Raw genomic sequence first — 24,797 nt, forward strand, 5'->3', positions numbered from 1 at the left:
CTTCTAGCTTCTTCTCTTAGTCTAGCATGTCTATCAAGGCATCTTGAAGCCATATGACCAATCTTATTGTAGTTAAAACATTTAAAGGGTGCTTTACCTTCATACTTACTTCCAATTGGACCTTTTGGCATTTTTCTTGCAAATAGTGCTTCAAGTTCTTCAAGCTCTTCATTCTCCTTTCTGGATTCTTCAAGTTCTCTTGCATAAAAGGCTCTCTAGTCTAATTTGTCAAATGATGGAGCAGATGATGTTGATGCTTTAAAGGCCAAGTCAGTTTTTATAGTAGTAACAGGACCAAATTCCTCAATTTCAAAAGCTGAAAGTTTTCCAATCAATGTATCCCTAATTACTGATTTATTAGGCATTGTTCTTAACTCATTTATAGCAGTAACCTTCATTTTATATGCTAGTGGCAAACCTCTTAAGATTTTTGAAACAATTTCATCCTCACTCAAGGTTCCTCCACAATATTTAATACCCAAAACAATTTCATTTACTCTTTCCATAAAAGCAGAAATCCTTTCATCTTCTTCCATTTTTAGATGTTCATACCTAACTCGGAAGCTTTCAAGTTTTGCAATTTTGACTGTGGAGTCTCCTTCATTAAGTGTTTCCAAGTTATCCCAAATAGCTTTAGCAGTAGACCTATCTAATAATCCCATGATTTGTTGATCTGATAATACGCTCAAAAGTACTTCTCTTGCTTTGCAATCATTCTCTTCATCTTTAGCTAAGGTAGTTGGAGCAGTCTGACCAACTACAGCAGCAATATAACCATTCTTAGTAACTTCCCAGATGTCTTTACCAATGCAATTCAGAAGTGTCTCCATTCTGATCTTCCATATCCCATAGTTGGTTCCATCAAGTTTAGGACTGTCCTTCCTGAAATAATTAGTAGACATTAGATCTCCTCAAGTTGTTAAACTTCTGCAAAAGAGGACTAAGCTCTGATACTAATTGTTAGGTCCCAAAGACAACTGAGAGGGGGGGTGAATCGGTTGTCAAATAAATTCAAACCAAAAACTAATTAACCAACTTAATGCTTAATACCGGTAAACCAGTGTAGCATCCTAAAATTGTGACACTTGCAATTTTGACTACATTTGGGTCTTCACGATGGCAGCGCAACGTTGAACCTGAATGGAGACCCCGACACCTGTTTACAACACCAAAAACTGCATTTTCTACACCCTAGCCTGATCCCTCCTTGCACCCTGCTGTCCTGGGAGGTGGGACCATGGCGCCCAGTGCCCTGGTCCTTCTGGACTAGGGTGCCCAGTGCCCTGGTCCCCCAGGACCATGGCGCCCAGCGCCCTGGTCCCTGGCCCTATTTTGGGCCCGGTCTCTTTTGAGCACCGAGTCTTTAAGTTTGCAATTTGGGAAATAATGTTTCCTGGTCGGCCTAAGGTCAAGAAAATCAGTCTATCAGCCCTAATTGACAAGTATATAAACTATATTTCCCCTCCCATTTGAAGAGGTAAAAAACAAAGAAAGAGGAAAAACATATGTGCGCAAGAGGCGGAAGCGATATTCAAATATTCAAACATTTCAAGCATTCAAGCATTCCTTCAAGCAATTGAGCATTCTAAGTCTCCATTCAAGGCTAGGTGTTGCATTCAAGACAAGGATTCAACCATTGAAGAGGAGATCACATGCAACATACAACATACTACATACATTACACCTTCACATGTAAGAATACAAACATTCTTACAACAAGGTATCAGTACTTGTTTACATTACAAACATTTACATTTACAACATTCTCATTTCTTGGTTAATTCCAAAATCGGGGTTTGACCTAAAGGCAAACCCCTCATCACTAACCCCCCAATCATCCTCTCTTTTCTGTGTGTAGGTTGCAGGTACGCGGCTGTAATTGAAGATCTGGAATCCTTGTGCAGAGACGAACAGACCCCCCTTCGTTTCGCGGATTTTTCGGAGGACCGTGTGCACGCCGGGCGCCATCGTCCTGTCAACTTTCGCTCAAATTTGTAGAACAACACCGTCTCGACATTTTACTACTAATTCCAGGTCCGCAGCTTCATCCCATATCCCTATCTCTGTTTATAAGCGAATCTTTCCTACTTTACATGCATTCCTAGTTCAATCTTCCTAGCTATATTCTTTACAAAAGAGGGTATCCTTGATGTCTTAATCCTTGAAACTCATTTAGAATCCAATCTTCCATTGCATGGGATTGGATCTTGTGGGTTTCAACCCCTCTTTTGAATGTAAAGTCTCCCCTAAGTGAAAACCATCAACCCTAGTGACTCTCCCTTCTCTCTCCTTGGAGTTGGGGAGGGGAGAACAACTAGGGTTTGATTTTTCCGCTTTACATTTTGGTGAACCCGACGTGAACATACTCATTCTGATTATTCATGGTTAGATCTGAAAATTTTGCTTCCTTAATTACATTTCCATGTTTGATCTTTTGCAAATTTTAGAGGCTAATTGCATAAAAACCCTAAAATTTTCTTTTTGGTAATTAAACTTGTGGAATGTTTAATTGTTAATGCTTGTTTCAGATCTACCCTTCTATTGCAAATTGTCAATTCATATTTGTGCTTTAATTCTGAAAATTAAGTGGTTAAATGTCAAAACCTTAATTTTTAAGACCTTCTTGATTCAACCTTTGACTGATAATTTCACTAATCAAAACACCTCCAAATCGGCTGTAACTTTGGATTCCACAATAAAATCACAATATCTTTCATCCCTGAAAATTTGGAAAAAAGTTGCGAGGACCGTGTGCACCCTGAGCGCCCTCGTCCCCGACATTTTTTCCGAAATTTCGGGAGTTAGATCTTACTGTATTTTTCTGCTAAAATCCAGAATTTTGGCTGATTTTATCAATTTTAACACTTTCAAAATTAAAGTCAAAGTTGGTCTAGCGATTGCATGGATTGAGGCTTCTAATCATTCAAAAATTGTTGAAATTAAAATTCATATCAAAATTGTGTTCCTTACTGTCCTAAATCTGAAAAGTGTGTTGGCATTCATTCGAAATTTCAGTGTTTTATTCAAATTTTTGCAGTTTGTGACTTTTGAAATTAAGTGTTTAATTGCAACAACCTTGATTTCCACTTTCAAATTCAAATTTTGCATGAAATCGAGTCAACTTTTAAATTTCAAAGCCTGCATTGCTTTCAGTATTCCTTCTAAAATCATAAAATTCAAAATTTCAGTTTCCCCCTCTTTTTCAAAATTCAAATTTTACATTTTTCAACAATCTTGGTAGGGGTCAATTTTAAGATTGCAACTTTAATTTGGCCTATCTACAGATCGTAAAATCACTCAATTTTTTCAGATTAGCTTTAAAATCATCATAACTGTCATCCCTGAAAATTTTGAAAAAAGTTGCGAGGACCGTGTGCACTCCGTTCGCCACGGTCCCGGACATTTTTTCCAAAATTTCGGGAGATTGTCCTGATTGCATTTAACAGCTTAAATCTAGGAGATTGGCTGATTTTATTGAAATTTGCTACCTCTAAAATTCAAAATCTTCTCTCTCTTTAGTGCATGAGTTTTACAACAATAAGTCCTACTTACACTATTCCCGTTAGACGAAGCCTTAGAATTAAGTCTTTCCAAGGTGTAATTACCGAGGAGATGGAACCTAATTTGAATGGCCTTTTCAACGAGGACATGGGTAATTCCTCTAATCCTCTTAATGATGAAGAAGCTCTCCATGAGGTTTCTGTAGAACAACTTTCAAAATTGGATAACCAATTTGATGATTTCCGACAATGGATGTCTCAAGAATACCCTGATAGTGAAGCTCTTTCATTAATTGAGGGTCTAAAACGTATGGTTCAAAGTGATAAGAATGGAATTGATATTTTGCGTGGTATTGCACACATTGTGGATTCGAATGTGATGCCTCTGAAAAGTTGTGCCGAAACTTTAGGTTATACACAACCTCCTACTCAAGTCAATCATTCTATCCCTTTGACAACTCCTATTGCTAGTATACCTACTTTTACATCAAACATAATGACTACTTCAATACAAGACATTCCTCCTATAATCACCAGTCATGGGGGCAATCCCTCTTCTTCGATCAACCCTCTTCCTTCATTCAATCCAGCTTCTTCATTCATTCCTTCAATGAATGTCCCTATTTCATCTCCACAAATGAACATGATGCAAGGGGGCAATTCATTTAACCATTCCATTCCTCCTTGTAGTGTTCCTTTTTTCCAGTCATCTCCTATGACTAACCATCATAGTGTCCCGCCACCTTACTCTCAATCAATACCTTCTTTCAATAACATAATACCTCCATCACAATCTAACACGTCTAATATGAACTCTTCGACTGAAGCGACCATTAACAATCTTGCACAAACTGTCTCTTCTTTACAGCAACAAATTGCCTCTATGAATCAATCTAAGTTTAGTGTGCCCACATTTGATGTCGCGAGCCCACTTTCTCTTGACATTGTTCAAGCTATTCCCCCTAAACATGTTGAAATTCCGCATTTGGAGCTTTATAATGGTAAGGGTGATCCTCTAACACATGTTAAGACCTTTCAAACAATATATACCGATTTTGCTTATGACCAAAGGTTGCTTGCAAAACTGTTTACTAGAACATTAAGAGATAAAGCCCTACAATGGTATTGCTCGTTGCCTTCTTATTCTATTACTTCTTTCGAACAACTTGCAAATGCTTTTATTCAACAATTTCAAAACAATATAAGTCCTAAAGTTACTTTGATTGATTTAATGCATTGTAAACAAGGTGTTAAAGAAAAAGTGACTGATTTCATTGGTAGATATAAGCATTTGTATGCTCAAATTTCTTTTCCAGTACCTAACAATGATATTCAAAGAATCTTTATTTCTAATTTACAAAAAGATATTAGAGAAAAACTTCTATTTTCTGAGTTTACTTCTTTCCAACAGTTGTGTGCAACTCTTCACAATTATCAACTGACTGTGAGTCAAATGGAACAAGCAAATCCTATGGCTCCGAGTGATAAGGGTGATAGTAGTCAACAACCATTTGGGAAGTTTAAACCAAACAGAGAGTCCATTAAATTCAATGAAAACATCATCAACAACAATGTGAATGTGGCATCAGGTGTGCCTCCTATTTCTAAGTTATTGGAACAAAATGTGCTTACTCTTCCTCCTATAAGGCAAATAGATCCTGCAGAGATTAATTCACCCTATTTTGATAACAAATCTTTTTGTCAATTTCATCGTCAACCTGGGCATGATACTGAAAAATGTTTTTCTTTAAAGGGTCAAATTCAAGATTTTATTGATAATAATACTATCTCTGTTTCTGGTGTGAATGATAAAGGCAACACATCTGTAGCTCCTCCTAACCAAAATCTTCAAATTTTTACCGATCCATTACCTTCTCATACCTCTAATGCGATTGATACTAATGATTCCTTTGTCTCACCTGATGATCTTGTGTCCATGACTCCGAATGTGATTAACTTTGTAGAGCAGCAGAAAATCCCTAAAGAACCTTCCATCACCTTTGATTCTAGTGAAACTATTAGGGCACCTGATGGTCCTTTATATATAGTTGCAAAAGTCAAGAATACACCTTGCTGTGGAGTGCTTATTGATCCTTCTTGTATGGTTAATATCATTACTGAAGAATTTCTTTTTACTTTGCAATTGAATCAAGTGATCTATGATGAAACAAATGTGGTGGTGAAACTATTCGATGCATTTTCTTCTCCTGCAATCGGTTCTATTACATTACCTATTGAGGTCCATAACAAATCCCTTGATGTGGACTTTGCTATTATTCCATCATCCGAACAATTTCGTGTGAAGCTAGGCTATCCTTGGCTATCTTCCATGAAAGCTATTGCTTCTCCTATTCACAAGTGTTTGAAATTTCCCCATAATGGTGAAGTTGTTACTGTCAATCATAGCCTCTTTAAACTAGCTAAAAGAACTTCTAGTGTTCCTATTGATTATTTTTGGCCTAAACAATTCCAATCTCTTCCTCCGCGAAGTGATCATCTTTTCAAATCTTATCAAAAGTGGAAGAAAGATATGATCCTATCTCTAAGTGAACCTAGAACACCCAAACTTGATATTCCTATCATTCTTGAGAAGGAAGTTCTTCCTTTGAAAGATAAAACTAATGTCTTTCCTCAAGAAGATTCCCAACCCATTCCTATGAATGTGACTATGCCTATATCCAATAAACTTCCTAAAAGTAGACCTATACCTCCTCGTCATGATGGACTTGGTCTCCTTCCTAAACAGAATATTCCTCCCTTATATGGAGCAGTTCCTCCTCCTTCCTCTTATGGAGAGAAGAGACCTTCCTCTTCTCCTATTGTTCAACCTAAGAGACCACAACCTAAACATCCAAGTGATAAGGATGAGAATATTCCTCCTCCTCACTCTTCTCAACTTCCTACTAAGACTAGACGAAATCATTCTGCACGTGAACGTCGATGAAAGCGTCATCTTAGAGCTCAGGCAGCTGCTTCTCAAACTTTGCAATCCCCAAAAACACCTTCAGCTAGTATTATTCCATTTTCTCCTCAGCCGACGATTGAGCCGAAATCTCCTAAACATAAGATGCATGATGGTCTTGATCCTGTGCGAGTTAAAGATCCTATTTTTATAAATCTTGATGATGATATAGATGAAAATGTTATTCATGATGAAAATGTTACTCCTGTTCATTCTGATAGTGAGTATGAATATGTTGATGTTGATAACCATTTATCTAACGAATTTTCTAAAGCACTTATCCTAGCTCCTAGACAAGAACAATGTGGCTCGGAACATGAACATAGCCCTTGTTTGGATCTTGTGATAGCTGCATCTGTTGTGTTGGATGTTCCTCCTCTAGCGTGTTTCCTACCTTCCCGAAATATTGATCAGCAAGATCGGGGGGTAGATGACATGCTAGACTAGTTTCATTAGCATAGCAAACTCTCTCCTCCTCTCTTGATCTCTTTTGTTATTTCTTCTATGTGCTATTCTCATTCTTCTATTTGTTGTCCTTAGTGTTGTCTACTTGAGGACGATGCAAAACATTGAGATCTCTTTTGGTCTCTCTCATGTTGACTCAAAAGACACATGTGTTCCCTTCTTCTAGGTGACCTTCCTTGATTGGGGAATGAAGAACAATTATGCATACATACATATGATATACATGAATTATCATACAGCATACTGACCCCGAGGAAAGTGAAGTCACCTCATGCTTTGTGTTTTGTGTCTATTATCCTTGGGCTTATCTCACACTTGGGGGCTAAATCCTTGTGATAACGTGCTCCTTTCTCATTTCTTATATGTATCACTACCTTAAAGCAATCACCCCCGGTGAGGCGTGTGCGATCGCTTTAACGTAGGGGGGCATACATCCCGTTCATATCTTTTCAAGATACTTGAAAATTTCTTGACAAATTTAGCTTTGCCTTGAAAATTTTTGATATCTTTTCTGCATGACTCATAGAGAGGGAACCTTACTACTGATAGTCATGGTTCTCCCTCGTGATCTTCCCTTTTACTTTGTCAATCGAAGTCGTAAGATCCTTAGTCCACTGGGGGCTTGGTGTATCTTGCCTCCTTGACGTGGTGAAAGTCTTTCAATGTTGTTTCCTTGTACTTTACCGGAAGTATGAGCGTACGCTTATACTCCCGCTAAAGTGGGGGCTAAATGTAGCGTTCTAAAATTGTGACACTTGCAATTTCGACTGCATTTGGGTCTTCACGATGGCGGCGCAATGTTGAACCTAAATGGAGACCCCGAAACCTGTTTACAACACCAAAAACTGCATTTTCTGCACCCTGGCCTGATCCCTCCTTGCACCCTGTTGTCCCAGGAGGTGGGACCATGGCGCCCAGTGCCTTGGTCCTTCTGGACTAGGGCGCCCAATGCCCTGGTCCTTCTGGATGAGGGCGCCCAGTGCCCGGGTCCCGCAGGACCATGGCACCCAGCGCCCTGGTCCCTGGCCCTATTTTGGGCCCGGTCTCTTTTGGGCATCGAGTCTTTAAGTTTGCAATTCGGGAAATAATGTTTCCTGGTTGGCCTAAGGTCGGGAAAATCAGTCTATCAGCCCTAATTGACAAGTATATAAACTACATTTCCCCTCCCATTTGAAGAGGTAAAAAAAAAAGAAAGAGGAAAAACATATGTGCGCAAGAGGTGGAAGCGATATTCAAATATTCAAACATTTCAAGCATTCAAGCATTCCTTCAAGAAATTGAGCATTCTAAGTCTCCATTCAAGGCTAGGTGTTGCATTCAAGACAATGATTCAACCATTGAAGAGGAGATCACATACAACATACAACATACTACATACATTACACCTTCGCATGTAAGAATACAAACATTCTTACAACAAGGTATCAGTACTTGTTTACATTACAAACATTTACATTTACAACATTCTCATTTCTTGGTTAATTCCAAAACCGGGGTTTGACCTAAAGGCAAACCCCTCATCCCTAACCCCCCAATCGTCCTCTCTTTTCTGTGTGTAGGTTGCAGGTACGCGGCTGTAATTGAAGATCTGGAATCCTTGTGCAGAGACGAACAAACCCCCCTTCATTTCGCGGATTTTTCAGAGGACCGTGTGCACACCGGGCTCCATCGTCCCGTCAAATTTCGCTCAAATTTGCAGAACAGCACCGTCTCGACATTTTACTACTAATTCCAGGTCCGCAGCTTCATCCCATATCCCTATCTTTGTTTATAAGCGAATCTTTCCTACTTTACATGCATTCCTAGTTCAATCTTCCTAGCTATATTCTTTACAAAAGAGGGTATCCTTGATGTCTTAATCCTTGAAACTCATTTAGAATCCAATCTTGCATTGCGTGGGATTGGATCTTGTCGGTTTCAACCCCTCTTTTGAATGTAAAGTCTCCCCTAAGTGAAAACCATCAACCCTAGTGACTCTCCCTTCTCTCTCCTTGGAGTTGGGGAGGGGAGAACAACTAGGGTTCGATTTTTCCGCTTTACAACCAGTTAAGTATGTCAGTAGATAGTGTTAACAGTAAATTGTTATACTGGTAGGGATTAATGCATGAAACATAAACATAAAGCCATCCACAACACGTGATACCAATATTTGTATGTGGAAACCTTGTAAGGGGAAAAACCATGGTAGGAAACCTTACCCACAATCAGATGATACTACTACAGATTGTAAGTGTACATAAATGGGGTCTGCACATGCAGAAAGGCCAACAGCCTAGAGCTCACTACTCAATCACAAAATGGGAGTCACACTGACTACAGTTGGATGGTTAAATCCAATAAGAATGTACTACACAAAAATAGCATCTTCATATGTTGGATTCATTACCGGTGTAATGTTGATATGCTTCTACAGAAACCTAACATCACCTTCAAATGATGTCTTCATGTATATCCCTTCTTGATCTCACATATACCTTCACTTAATTCTTTTTCGCATTCCACAATTGATCTTACAAATAAGATGTTACATTTATACCATACCCTAAGACCAATTTTAGTAGGTCGTCTCTACAAGATATTACAATAAAACATTTTACAAACAATATAATATCTGATGCAATAACTGATTAAACATGTCAGCTAAATGCATTTACAACAATAATAAATCATCTCCATAGCATGCCATGCTGATCTGGAAAAGATAAACCTGTCGGTGTAACCCTAGATAACCTGGACCTATTTGCTAGTAAAAGAAAATATGCAAATATGAATATACCAATGATTAATTCTTCAAAACAAAGTGTCCACACGATGTCTTTGACATTACCAAGTGTCTTCCATATCATTTTAGGTACCGGTGAACAATATATCCTATCAGTGAACCATATACCAGTAACTGTTGCACAGTTTACTTGCTTGCTGGTGAATGTTGTTGGATCTTCAGAGTAGGTGCTGACATCAATGACAAAACCATACCAAAATACCAACACATAACCCAATACAGTACAAGACTAAATGAGATTTTCAATCAAATTAAAGGAGTAGGTGGAACTATTGAAGAAAAGGATATAACAAGTAAGTTGTTGAGAACCCTTCTACCAGCTTATGCTATTCGAGTCTCTGCAATCAATGAATTGAGGTCTGTACCTAACATGTCAGTTTCTTTGGATGCTACTATTGGTAAGCTACATGCATTTGAGTTAAGTAATTTTGATAATAGTGGGTCTTTGGTAAATAAAGTAGAATTTGCATTCAGTTCTTTTCATATTGGTGAATTTGATGCTTACAATGATAGAATGAGTAAGTACTCTAAAGGGGATCACAGTGGAGCAAGTGAAAGATTTCGCATGAACATGGAAAAAGTGCACAAACTGTATGAGGAAATCAAGAAGCAAGAAGAATTTGAAGCATTATTAGCTAGAAGGTTACCAAGAGGAAAAGGTAAGTATAAAGGAAAGCTACCTTTAAAATGTTTCAATTATGATAAAATAGGACATATGGCTTCTAACTTTCCTGATGAAGAATCTAGTGAAAAGAGAGAATACCAAGATAACATGTAGAAAGATAACCAATACAGAGGACACTGAGACTTCAGAAGGAGAGATAGAAAGACATGTCTAGTAGTAGATGAGGAATCCAACAATGACAAATCTGATGAAATTGATACTGAGGAAGTTGTTTATGTGGCTATTAAAGATGGATCTAATGAGGAAAGGTATGAAGAAAAAGCCCTAATATCTCACATAAATGATAATGATTCTTGGATCGTAGATAGTGGATGCTCACAACATATGATAGGTGATAAACACAAGTTTGTTAAATTAGAAGACTATGATGGAGGCTATGTAAGATTTGGTAATGATGCACCATGTCCGGTGAAAGGTAAAGGATTTATAACACTTCTTGACAATGCTAAATGTGATGATGTATATTGGGTTGAAGGTTTGAAATACAATTTGTTGAGTGTAGCATAGATAAACAATACAGGATATTGAATAGAATTTTAGAAAGGAATTGTCAAAGTTCATGACAAACATGGAAAGTTAGCTGCTACCGGGACACAAACAAAAGGTAATACATTTCATCTTGACTCAACTTGGAACAAGTGTCTTTATGCAAATATAGATGATACCTGGTTATGGCATAAAAGGTTTTGTCATGTAAATTTTGATAATTTGATCAAAATAAGTAAGAAGCACCGAGTAAGAGGACTACCAAGTCTTGAAAAACCTGAGAATGCTATCTGTTGAGGATGCCAGATGGGTAAGATGATAAGATCAAGATTTGCAAGTAAGTCCTACACTTCTAAAGGAATTTTATATCTAGTACACATTGATCTTTGTGGTCCCATGAAAATTCAAAGTTATTATGGTGATAAATATTTCATATTATTTGTGGATGATTACTCAAGGATGATGTCAGTTATGTTTTTAAAAGAAAAATCAAAAGCTTTTCAAATGTTCAAATGGTACAAGGCAAGAGTTGAAAATGAAACAGGAAGACAACTAAAATGTCTTAGATCTGATAGAGGAGGAGAATTCACTTCTTATGAATTTAACTTATACTACAATGATCATGGTATAAAGAGGCAAGTATATGTACTGAGAACACCTCAGCAAAATGGGATAGTCAAGAGAAGGAACAAATCAATTGTGGATTGTGCAAGAACCTTGATGATAGAAAAGAGGGTACCTCAAACATTTTGGATAGAAGCAATCAGCACTACAGTTTACACCCTAAACCGAGTTCAACTGAAGAAAGGAACTATGAAGACACCATATGAGATCTGGTATGACAAGAAACCTAACGTAAGTTACTTTAAAATCTTTGGAAGTAGATGCTATGTTCACAAAGATGACAGAAATGGAAAGTTTGATCAGAAAAGTGAAGAAGGAACATTTCTTGGTTATTCTTCTAGAAGTAAAGCATTTAAATGTCTGATCAAATCATCTACCAAAATAGTGGAAAGTGCAAATGTGAAAATTGATGAATTTGTAGAAAGAAATGATGAAGGAAATTCCAAAGAACTAGAAGATTATGAAGAATTCGTTTATGTTCAACCGAGAAGTCCTACCGAGAAAGCTACTGAAGAAAATGAAGATAATGTCCAGTTACCAAGTGATGAAGAAGATCATACAAAACCTACCAAGCCTATATTAGCCAAATATGTCAGAAGACATCATGCATCAAGTTAGATTATAGGAGATAAAGATGATCCAGTGATGACAAGAAACAAACTGAGACAAAACACATGTTTGATTTCTGAATTTGAACCGAGAATAGTGAAAGAGGCATTTAATAGTGAAGATTGGGTAAATGCTATGACAGAAGAAATCGATCAAATCAAGAAGAATGACACATGGACACTAATCCCAAGACCAAAGGAAAAAAATGTAATCGGTACTAAGTGGATTTTTAGAAACAAGCTAAATGAAAAAGGTGAGGTCATTTGCAACAAAGCAAGACTAGTTTGCAAAGGTTATGCTCAAGAAGAAGGAATAGATTATGGTGAGACTTTTGCACCTATGTCTAGACTTGAGGGAGTAAGAACATTGTTGGCATATGCTACTTTCAAAAATTTCAAGCTATATCAAATGGATGTTAAATCTGTATTTTTGAATGGTATACTAGAAGAAGAAGTTTTCATTGAACAACCTGAAGGATTTGTTGAAGACAAGAGTAAAGATCAGGTATGCAAATTGAATAAAGCCTTATATGGTCTGAAACAAGCACCTAGAGCATGGTATGAAAGATTGCACTCTTATTTAATCAAGAGTGGTTTTGTAAGGACAAGTGAAAACAACAATATGTACATGAAGAAAGATGAGGACAATGGAATACTGATCTCAACCATATTTGTTGATGACATTATATTTTGTGGTAATGACTCCTTATGCAAGAACTTTGGAAATGAAATGTGCAAAGAATTTGAGATGTCACTAATCGGTGAGATAAAGTATTTTATAGGTTTACAGATATTGCAAATGAAAGATGAGATTTTCATTACTCAATCCAAGTACATAAAAGAAATCTTGAAGAAATTTGGAATGGAGGATTCTAAACCAGTAAATACTCCTATGACTACTAACTATAAATTATCAAAGAATGATGAATCTACATCTGTTGATGAGACACTTTACCGATCTATGATTGGAAAATTGCAATATGTTGTGCCTAGTAGACTGGATATAGCACATGCAGTAGGTATTGTAGCAAGATTCTCTGCAGATCCCAAAGAAACCCATATGAAAGCAATCAAGAGAATTTTCAGATACCTGAGAGGCACTGAAGATTATGGCTTAGTATATGAAAAGAGAAATAATTTTGATCTAAAAGTTTATACTGATGCTGATTGGGTAGGCAACATACATGACAGGAAAAGCACAAGTGGTGGAGCTTTCTTTTTAGGAGAAAGACTAGTAAGTTGGCTTAGCAGGAAACAAGGATGTATTTCTCAATCTATAACAGAAGCTGAATATGTTGTTGTAGCATTAAATTGTACCAATATAGCATGGATCAAACAACTGTTGGAAGGTATAAATGAGAAACTTACTAAGCCAGTAACTATATTTTGTGATAATACTAGTGCCATTAACATTTCAAAGAATCCAGTAATGTACTCTAAGACAAAGCATATATCTATAAAGTATCACTATCTCAGAGAAGAAGTTCAAGAGAAGAAAGTTGTGTTGGAATATATCAGTTCAAAGGAGCAATTAGCATACATCTTCACAAAGCCGCTGCCAAGGGACACTTTCGAGTATCTCAGAAGAAAGTTAGGGGTCCTACCCCTATCTTCTACTCACTGACCGAGTTCAGTGAAAGCATCAATTTGATGAATCTACAAAATATTATGTGTGGATTGATGTTGATTTATGCACTTTAGAAGGTTTTCTAAAGGTGTGCAAAAAAAAATGAATAGAGACAAGTTGATCTGACCGAGACTAAGATGTTACAAAGCAAGGCAAATCACTTCACAAAGGAAGAAATCATGATTTAGTTCTTTTACTTTTTGCCATTGTTGTCAAAGGGGAAGAAGACTAAATGGTTGAAAGACTAAATGGTTGACTGCATGGTAAAGCCCTGAATGATGGAAATAATAGAAGACTAATGACAGGGGGAGTAGATTGCAAAAATGGAGAAGACTAAATGCAAGTCAACAGCTCAGAAGCCTAATGAAAAATGGAGAAGACTTCAGAAGACAACAAATCAAGGATAAAAGGATAAGTCTAACAGCAATCTGAATCCGAATCAACTTGAATATTGTGTTTCTATTACCATTTAATTATTGGTTTTGCCATCAATGCCAAAGGGGGAGATTGTTGGCATTACAGTAAGAAAGATTATTGATATTCAATAAGGATATTGAGAAGGTTGTTGAAGATTATTAATATAACTGAAGAAGGATGATAATTATCTTTATAACATTATTTTGTCATTGATGTCAAGAAATTGATTATCCGATTCAGTATGATGTTGCCATATCTTGAGAAGATTGATTAGAAGAGAATTAAGATGTTGGTAAAAGACACAGAAAGAATGTGATGAATAAAGGGAGGAATAAGCTATTCAATGGGCAACTATTACCGAGTTAGACAATGATGAGATCATGATGTTTTGATTGTTTTGATATCCTACATATGTTGTTTATTGTAAGGTTAATACTATACTATGCAACCGAGAAATGAACCTAGTCAGTAAACCCTAAGGAACCTAGTCGGTAAACCCTAAGGTTATCGATATCGGTTAATGAAGGCGAAATGTCTACCGAGTAAAGTTTAGTTTTTACCGAGTTGCAACCAAATTATGGAAGTGCGCATGGGATGGATAAAAGCATTATTTAATGAAGGACAATGATTATCTGGAGATGTATAAATGATTGGTATGTCATGCATGAAGTTTGTTAAGGATCTATGGCAAAGGAAAATTGGCAGGAAGATCTACAGCGCAGATTGAACCGCAATAACCTTATGCAAGTTCCAAGAAGGGAATGCAAGTCCTGAGGTAAGGTAAAATGTTTTCAGATTGGAAGGATACATTGAACCTAGCCAAGTTTGAAGATCTGATGGCTAAGATTGATCATGGGAAATGTGATGAAGGAGATTTAGCGGTTAGCAATTGTTTATAAATAAGGAATTGTTAATAAACAATGTATGCGGGAAAGTGTATGCACAGGGATGCTACATAGTGATTACTGAGCATAGAAGCTTGAAGACCTGTTTGAATAATAGAGTAAGGAGCTCAGCAGAGGGACAAGATAAATCCTATGACTAGATTGTTTTGAGCAAATAAGAATCTGCTTTAGCATTTTAGATGTGAAGTTGCAGATAGATTTTTATTACTGTTATTTTGTAAGTGACAAAAAATCTCTTAACCGAGTGGACTTAACAGTCTTATATGTAAACCCTCTAGCAAGGTAACATTCTAAGTGAGTGTTTGAAATCCTTTGACAAGGTCATTTCTAACAAAGTGAAGATCCTAATAGATATGAGGGAAATCCCTTAACCGGGTCACCTCTAGCAATGTGTTTGTAATCTTTAACAGGATTTGCTTTTAACCGAGCATACTCTAGAAGAGTATATTTCTTAGTGGGTCTGAAATCCCACAATGGTTTTTCCCTATTTGGGTTTCCACATTAAATCTGGTGTTATGAGTGTTATTATGATTATGTGTTCATAAGTTTACATGTTTAGCAGTTTTTGGTTAAGTTGTTGAAGTATAAGTTACCGAGGTTGAATCTGTTGATTTTATGGAAGTTTAAGTTTGTATGATTCACCCCCCCTCTCATCTTGTTAGCTATTGGCATCTGTTCTTTACATTAAGTATCAGAACTAACAATTTCAATATTATAACATACCCTATATATGTTTGTACATTGTTTCAAAGAATTTTCAATTATAATTAACTTCTCCTCAATCTTTTTTTTCTCTGTCCCAATGATCTGATCAAAAGCAGCTCTCTTAGCCTGAGTGAATCTTTTAAGTGCTTGTCGGTTTGAGATCTATTGTAAGGATTGAAAGTATTTTGATATGTGCTCAGTTATTACCTTTAGCTTTCTAGAAGGGATCGCTTTATTTTCAATCTTACATTTCGAGACAAATCTGTGTAGAACAGTGATTGATTGATCTATAATCCCCTTGTCTATGGTTCCCTCCTTCATCAGTTTTTAAGCAGCCATCATCATCAGTTCTATGGGACTCATCTCCGTGATGGTTTTCTTTTCTACTATAGAAGTGTCAATTGTCAATAATGATGGGCTCCCAACTAGTACCCTATTAGATTCCCCTATTTTCTCTAGTGATTTATCCTTTACTACCTCTCCACTTGCATCGTTGGCTTCGCCACTTGGTGCAGTCTGTGTAACTGTCAATTCCTCTCTAGGAATAGTATCCTCAACCTATACATTAGTATCTAGAGGACAATTGTCCTCAATGTTAGTATCTTGTACAATGTTCTCAGTATTAACTGGTGTTTCATTATTTGTCTGTAAATTTGTGTTTACTGGTGGCTCAATTTCCACTATCTTGATGTTTTTCAAAATTGAGGTTTGAGTACCCATAATCCCTTTTCCTTTCCCTTCAATTGGGGTATCTACAGTATCACTCTTGGTCTCCGGTGAAGTAAAGAATCCTCTATGTTCTCCCAAGAAATTTATCCATGCCTTCTAAGTTTCTTTTATTACTTCATTCACTCTCCCTAGCATTAGGCTAGTTATCCTATGTTTCCTATTGAAAACCTTTCTATTTGTAGCCTCAGTTGTCTTTTTTATCTCATCTAAAGTTATAGTAATACAGATATCTAAATTTTTTTGCATTTTAATGTGTTTATCTTCTTGCATGGCAGATAATCTTCTAGCATCTAACATGTTATATAACTCAGCCAATGTTTGATTTTCTATCTCTATTAAGGCTTTCTTATAGATATCCAAATATAATAGAATTGCTTCTTCTACCTCTCTCTACTCTTCATCCTCTAATTTTTCATAATAAAATTTAACATTCTTCAGCATGCCATCTTTTGTAATTTCAGCTACAATTTTTGCATAAGTCTTGGGTGGTATGATAGTTACATTACCAATTTCAATTGCTAAATCAATGGAACTCTTCTTCTTCCTCTTGGCAGTAGCGGATGCAGTTGTAGGTGTAGCCTTAGGTGCTTGCTTCTGAGCCGGTAACTTGATTGTGACCTTTCTAACTGGTTGCTTCTTTGCTTCTACCTTAGGTTCTTCTGGTTTCTTCCTAATGACCCTCTTAAAGGCTAATGGTGTGTCATCCTCTGATTCAGAATCTGCAGTAATAGGTTCAATGTAAACTACCAGATCCTTCCTCTTTCTTCCTTTCTCTAGGACAACATCAATAAGTGCTTAGTGTCCTTTGAGACCTCCTATACAAATTTTCTTTTTTTTTCTTTCTTTTTTTTCCCTTCTTTTCCGATTGAACTCTATTTCAACCTCTAGAGTCTTTTGTTGTGCAGTCCACAGGGCTTCTCTTCCTCATCAATTTCTGATCAATCAAAATTTTTGCATAGGCATCAAGGATTAATGCATCTACCTCATAGCCCATTTCATCTATCTAACTCTTCTGGGGCTTGACTACTTCCATGAGAGTCACATCCTTCTTAACCATAAAACATATGTCGGTAGAGTATTTCTCTACTATATGCTCAGGTATTCTTATCATAGACCTCATAGATTTTTGAAAATCCTTGAAATAACCCCATATCTTATCATTTGTTTGACTTCTTAATGCAGCAATTGATTGTTTTAACTATCTTCCTACCAGAATGTCAAAAGCCCATTGCTTCCTACCAGAACTGGGTGTATCATTCAAAAAGTATAACATCAAGAAAACTAATAAGTTTCCATACTAGAAGGTGCCCTTTTTCTCGCCCTTAATCTTTCCTAAGTTGATCGATAACTCTTCAAGAATCCAAATGCAAAGATCTAACTTTACATTTTCTCTCATCATATTATATGCAGCCAAAATACATAAATTGGAAAAAAAATTCAATCGGTTTGACTAAATTACCTTGTATCTTATAACCATGTTGCCAAACTTGATGTCAGTGTCAAAGATAGTGCTCACTTTCATCGATCTCTTATCAAATGTGGTGTCGATGATCTGCGTCACGAAGTCATTTGACACTTTCTTATCCAAATGTTACCCTACCGATGGCAAACCAGTAATTGCCCAGATGACTTCCTTAGTGATTTTGTAAGGTCTATCCAGCCATATGAATTCCCCATGTACTTTTCTCAGTACATATTTGATTATTTAATCCTTGAACTTCAAAATATCCAGAATATCTATAAAGCCTAGATCTTCAATGTGTTGATATGTCAGTTTAATCTTTCTAGATTCTCCCATTAGTTCATTCATATACATCCCCTTGATCTCTAAATTTCCTAAGTCCTCTATATGATAGTGGATGTATGCCCTAAAATCCTCTGCATAAACCGCCCCCTCCGGAATGCAAGAAAATGCTCCAACCAAATCTTCCTAGGTAGCCACATGTGGATACCACTTGAAAATTAGCCTAGGGTGGTCCTTGACCTCCACTATAGTTGGATTTGCTACAAAAATAAGAACAAAAGATGATCCTGCTTTCATGTTTCAAGAAAAATACCTTTAGATCGCTCTTAGTGAAAACCTTCAACAAATTCTTTCAGACACTGGTGAAGTTGCTCAAGAAGAAATTTGATTGCCTCTTAATAGCCTCTGGTCGCACTTAGTCGCTCTAAAATTGCTCTAAATGCAGGGTGATTAACAATGAAGTGTATTCGACCTTTTATCCTTCGACAAAACACTAATCTTCCATTGACATAAATGGTTGTCGATGAAAGATACCGGATCTTGCTCAGAATATATCCATGCCAGATAATCCTTTCCAATGTCTGGAACATCTTCCAGAACCTCTTCTCGGGGCGTATGCAACATCTTCATGAATTTTGCCTACCCCTAAGACATTTGCCTTAGTTACCAGATGAGGTCATTGTCGGTGTAGGAGCAGCCTCTTCTATCAGATAAGTAACCGGGACATTCCCATATGATGATTGCTCTTCAGTCTTCCTAACCCATCTCTGAGTGTGATCATGTCAGATTTCATTAACCTTCTCTTTCCCTTTTTCATTTAATCTTCCATTGCTAACCAATGGATTTTTTCTTCTACAGAACTTACCAATATGTCCAACTTCATTGCATACATAACATGTAACATTTTTCTTCTGAATTTCTTTGCTAAAATCGGTGAAATTGCTTGACCTGCACTGATTAGCCACATGTCCAAATTTTCCACAACATAGAATTTTATATTCATTCTACAATTTTCTATCTTGTGACCAAACTTATTGCATTTAGAACATTTACCGAGAGCAAAATCAGGGTTATGATTTGCTCTTTTTCTACATTGCCTAGCCATGTGACCAAATCTATTGCAAACAAAAAATCTACCATTGAATTTATAAGAATTGAATTGCCTTACTAGTGCCTTATGGTTTTGATCTTCATTAGTAGTACCGGAACTCTGTCCTTGCTCAAGTCCAAGTCCAGTGGAATCTCCAATCTGCCTTTGTCTCTTCAATAACTCGTCAAGATGTGATGAGCTGATCTTGAATTTTTCTTTGTACTCACTTGTAGCAGTTAAATCTTCTCTTAGTATCATCATATGTCTCCCAATCTCTTGCTCATTACTCTAGGATTTTACCAAATCAGTTCTTAACATATCATTTTCATGAACCAACCTACCACATTCTTCAAATTTGTTCTTCAGGGATACAACAAGATTTTATTCTTTCTTCTTTTTGTCCTCAATATCTTTAGACATCCTCATAGTTATAGCTTGCATTTCATTCTTCACAACCATGTTCTCCTGACTCAATTTCTGACATTGTTCCTTAAGTGCATTTCTCTCTTCATCATCCTGATTTTGCAAAAGTTCTTTCCTCCTAGCTTGACCAAATGATAGCCTCTCTTGTAGGACACGAATGAATTCCTTACTAGAATTCAACTCATCTTGTAGCTTTAAGTTCTTCAATCTTTCAACATCATAATCTTCAAGTGCCATCTCCAGTTGCTTCTCCAAAACCATATTCAATGATTCCGATTTTAGTATCTTCCTCAAGCTGTTAAACTTCCTCTAAGGCACAAGGCTCTAATACCAATTGTTGGAAACCAATAACACTAAGAGGGGGGGTGAATTAGTGTTAAACCAGAATAACAGATTTTAGCCTTAACAAAGCATTCATACACCAACTAGTATACCAGTATAAACATAATTGAAAGAAGTAAAGCAACCAAGAAGCCAAACACATAAATGAGAACCATAACACATAGATTTATACGTGGAAAACCTAAATGAGGAAAAACCACAATGGGATTTGTGAGCCACAATATCAATCCATTGCCGATATGAAGAGATGTTACAATATATGATGGGCCTGCACTTGCATAAAGGCTTACAACCTAGAGCACACTACTCAATCACAATAGGAGCCTCACTGACTACATAAAATTATAGACAACAATTTGGAGAAGTGTGAACTACTAAGATAGCATCTTCTTTTCTAGAATAACATAAATGATTAAACATTAAAACAAGTTGTTGATGCCAAATCCAAGATATATCAGCCTCCAATACCGATAACCTTTTCTATACCACATCGGCCTATATTGCCTGTGACCAAAGAAATCTTCTTGACCTATCAGTGTCGGTGCCAATGTATAATCTATGAAGTGCCTGTCGATACACCATATGAAGCCAGGACCCAAAATCATGTTGCCATCAATGATAACTTAGTGAAAACAACCAATAGAGTGTCAACTGCCAATAGGATCTTCCTCAAGAGGTTAAGCTTTCTACAAAGAGGACCAAAGCTCTGATACCAATTGTTAGACAATTCAGATAACCGAAAGACAACTGAGAGGGAGGTGAATCAGTTGTCATAGATTACAGGAACATTCAACAATTTAAACTTTAATACTGGAACCCAAAACAATAATACCAGAATAGCAATTAATCAATTAAGCATAAACAAAAATCACAGAATAAAAGCCATCCACATAACACCAAGATTTGTATGTGGAAAACCTGATAAAGGGAAAAACCATGGTGGGAAGCCTACCCACAGTCAGATAATACTTTTGTAGTAAGTATGTGAATTACAATTGAGGGGCCTACACTTGTAGGAAGGTGAACAACCTAGAGAATACTACTCATCACAAAAGGAGCCTCACTGACTACATATAAATCCATATTACAATCCGGAGAAGTGTTGAACTGCAAAAGATAGCATCTCTGATGCCAAAGTATAGTTTTGGTTAAGCTCAATACTAGAGGACTAAATCCTCTTACATAAACCCAATTCAATCTCCAATGATCTACCAACTCCTCTGCCTGAATGATATTACATTTATTCAGACACTACATTCCTTGACCATGACCTCTTACATTAACCATGATGATCTACAATGAGATCTTACATCTATTTATACAAACCCTCGATCATAAATAATTAGGTCGGCCACCAGATAATAAACCAATTACATCATTACAAACCATGACATCCTTAGACCAAACAAATAATATCAACACATAAGACATGTTGGAAATACATCAATAGGTCCTATCCACACATTACATTAAAGTCGATCTATAACCTAGATCAATCAGGACCAAGTATAGGTCCACACGCTTCAGAAATGATCTCCAACTGCGAAGTCTCGAACATGATCACCAACAACATCCTGAAACTCAATCAAAAGCTAGACCAACACCACTTATGCAATTCATCCAAAATCTCCATCAAAAGCTCTATTGGTGAAACCCTCACTGGAACCAGAAACCAATCTTCTAAGCAAATAGGATAGCATCCAATCACCAGACCAAAACCAACTGACCAAATATGAGTATAAGTATCATGAACAAGCCAATTCAATTGCCAGACTATACCAGAGCCTGCCAGATCATACCAGATCAAAGTTAACCAGAAACCACTCAACCTACCGGGACCAGAAGGGTGTCGGTAAAGCATCCAAACAACTAGTGTTGACATCAATGATAAAACATCAATGCAATACATAATCAATTCCACCAAATGGCCAACATAAATAGCCTCTAGGCTTATAGTGTTGGCATTATGTGAACTGGTATGAGGACATGATGAAATTGTATGTTGTCATTAATGTCAATATGCTGAAGAAGAGAGAACTGGTATGTTACCAAGAACCGGTATAACATTGTGAACTAGTATATGTGCCAAAGTGAAGCAGTGTGTTTGTTCAAGGTGAATCGGCATGTTGATATGGAAACTGGTACATGGAAGCTTTGTATGACTACCGATTGGTAGTCTTAACTTCACGGTTTCCGGTTGAAGTGCTTCAAGCCTATGTGACTCAATCAGTGATTTTGTGTGATGAGTTAGCATTGTAATGAAGAACAGATCATGTTGCCATGTTAGTCTTGTGTGCATAAAGGATCTTTCATGAAGGAGATTATTCCTATCTACCTTAGGAATGTACGAAGTCTATAAACGATGAAAACGCATGATGGGTTATCAGCCACCATGAAAGCGGTGGAAAATGAATGATGGAGAACGTCTTGAGATCGGTTCAAGACTGTTGCATTTAATGCAATATGCTCAATGGTCAGGATTGAACCATTTGAATTGCTTAACCTAATAGGTTTAGGGTTTAGGGTTTATGCTACCGACCTATCTATTTTCTATAAGGTTGATGTTGTGTTTCTTTCTGAAGTTGTTGGTAAAAGTTGTGTGTGTGTATCCAAGTGAAGAGATACGTGATTCTTGCCAGACCAGAGGAGAGAAGTGATACCTGCAGAGTGTAAGTATAGAAGATGAAGAGGACCTAAAGCAAATCTGCATTGGCATTGAGTGTTGTTACCAAATCATCGTAATACCTATTGATCTAACCACTTCAATGGTTGGGAAATCCCTTAATAGGGTAGCTTTAACTAGCTTACTATAAATCCTTTGACAGGGTGACTCAAAACCATGGAGTTCTTGAAATCCTCTAACAAGGTAACCTTTAACAGGGTTTAACCCTTAACAGGGTATTCTAGCCATCCCTTAACTGGGTGATCCCTAACAGGATCAGTTCCTAACAGAACCTATTGTATCAGTCTTTAACTGGACAAGGCTCCAACAGAGCGGACTTCTAAAGAGTTCAAAAACAACTTGTGGGTATTCATCCCCACCATGGTTTTTCCCAGTTGGGTTTCCACGTGAAAAATGTGTGTCATGTGTGGTGTTATTCATGTGATGGTTTAAGTGATTTGTGTCTGAAGGTAAATCATGTTGATCTAGTTGTTTATATATTTTGATGATAGATTACATGTTCATGCACTAGGGTGAAATGGAAATGAAGTATTAGATTGTATAAAAAGATAAGTGTTAACTAGTTTATGCTTGTCTCAGTTATTCTGGCTTTTGCCAGTTGTACTCTGTTTAAGACCGATGTTACTGTTTGTCTGCCAAAGCATAGTGTCTGCTGACAAACCAGTTTTAGGAAAGTGTTTTTGATTCACCCCCCCCTCTCAGTACCATTTTGGTACTATCCATTCATCATTGAGTTATCATATAGTATTGAAAAGTAACCAGAATTTAAATTTTAACTTTATCCAAGAGTTAAAGAAATTGTCATGCCTATAACTAACATAATTGAAAAAAATAACCAGCCAAGAGCCGTGAACAAAGTGACATGATCAAGATTCTCATGCAACTAAAGAATCTTCTTGCTTATCCTGCTTTGTTGGGGTGCCATGTATATTTTGCCACTCCAAATGTGTTGTTGAGAAGCTGAGGACAAGCTGATAATGAGGAAGCCCAATATGTATAATGTGTTGCTTCTAGACTTCTTTGTCCTTGCTTACCTGTAAGACTTTAATCTTATGTGCTTCCAGATGGTCAAAGAAAACTATCAACAAGGACTCAATCCTTGCTATTTGAGAAAAATCATAAGTAGTAAGGGATTTCCTCTCTTTGACGAGTTGCACTCTTTCCTTGAAGGCCTCGATCATGTCCGCCACATCTTCAATAGTTTGTCCATCATCCTTCAACAGTTGTATATCAATGCACTTCAGATATTTTTGCATTATATTAAGGAGTTCTTTTAACTTTTTAAGCAATTTGATGGATTCTTCATGGCCATGTTTGATGATTGAGTTCCTCCATTCAATATTTTTCTTCACCACATACAACATGTTATCATCTAAACCATCCACAGGCTTCTTAGTAAGAAATTTCATAACTCCAAACCTCTGCACATCATTCATTTGTGCCAATAATGCTACCCATTTATTCTAATCTTTTTCCCATGCTAAGACTTCCAATTCCATCTCCTTACTCACAACTATGACATCCCCAAATAATTTAATCAGGTTATCAATGTAATATGTGCCTTGTGCTATAGACTCAAGCCATTTATAAAAAATGTCAGTTATCATGCAATTCCTTTGAACTTGATCTAATAGCTTTAGGTTCACTGGTGATTTCAGATCAAAGGATAGTGACATTTATGACAAAGGTTGGGGATTCGTATTGTGTATGGCATTCATATATTTAGTCATCTGTCTAAAAATATGATTCAACTTTTGTTTGTCTTTTTCGTCCTTCCAAGTTTTGGATATCATCCTCTTGGAAGAGGACTCCAAATTATTAGCATCTTCAGACCTTGAAGCAACCCTTGTTAGGATTCCCACAGATATTGAGAGGGGGGGTGAATCAGTATCTAACTGATGAATTGAATTTCTTAACTTAAAACATGTAGAACATATTATAACAGTGTATCGGTATGCAAGAAATAATGCAATAAACAGAATTAAAAGCATCCACATGAAAAACACACCATAACACAAGG

The sequence above is a fragment of the Cryptomeria japonica genome, chromosome 2 (genome assembly GCF_030272615.1).
Source record: "Cryptomeria japonica chromosome 2, Sugi_1.0, whole genome shotgun sequence".
Lineage (NCBI taxonomy): Eukaryota > Viridiplantae > Streptophyta > Pinopsida > Cupressales > Cupressaceae > Cryptomeria > Cryptomeria japonica.